This window comes from Photinus pyralis, unplaced genomic scaffold, assembly GCF_008802855.1.
Source record: "Photinus pyralis isolate 1611_PpyrPB1 unplaced genomic scaffold, Ppyr1.3 Ppyr1.4_LG6, whole genome shotgun sequence".
In the NCBI taxonomy this organism is placed as follows: Eukaryota; Metazoa; Arthropoda; class Insecta; order Coleoptera; family Lampyridae; genus Photinus; species Photinus pyralis.
The window spans coordinates 1,382-2,044 of record NW_022170663.1 but is presented as its reverse complement, the minus strand read 5'-3'; positions in this window follow the sequence as shown (position 1 = coordinate 2,044).

Here is a 663-nt window from a genome sequence, read left to right as displayed (position 1 = left end):
TGAACTAGTAGCCCAATCTTGGAACTGTTTGAAATTATGGATTCTACAGGCCACATTCCATAAGAAAAATTTTTTTCCGGGTCGATCTGAGACAATTTTTTTTCGGGGCTCAAAAAAAGGCCTTCCTTTTTTACCAAAAATCGACCACACCAAAATTTCTCGGGAAAACACTTTTTCTTATTAATTTTGGTGCGTAGAATCCAAATCAATTCGTACTTTTTCGATCAGACTTCTCAATCAAAAGTTATAACTACGACATTATTTATAAACCCAGCAAAATAAATGCTTTTGAAACTGAATCAGCAATTAATAACCCCGGAGACATAGATGCAGAATCCCTAGAATTTTTAAGAAATTATGTGTTCTAAAAAATGATAAATTTAAACGAATTCCCCTCACCTCCACCTCTTCAAATCAATCAAATTTCACAAATCGCAGTCAATACATGTGGTTCCAGGGATGTACATCTAAGCACACATCGGGAATCCCACAGGGCTCTGTTTTAGGACCCCTCATCTTTAACCTATAGCATAGGCAAAGCATACCGAAACTTAGGATTTATCTTGAGACAAGCTGCCATATTTTCAAAAGAGTATACTCTGAAGTGTTTATTTTCTGCCACACTTATGCATGTATTGTCTGGAAGCCTCGCTCTCTCAACAG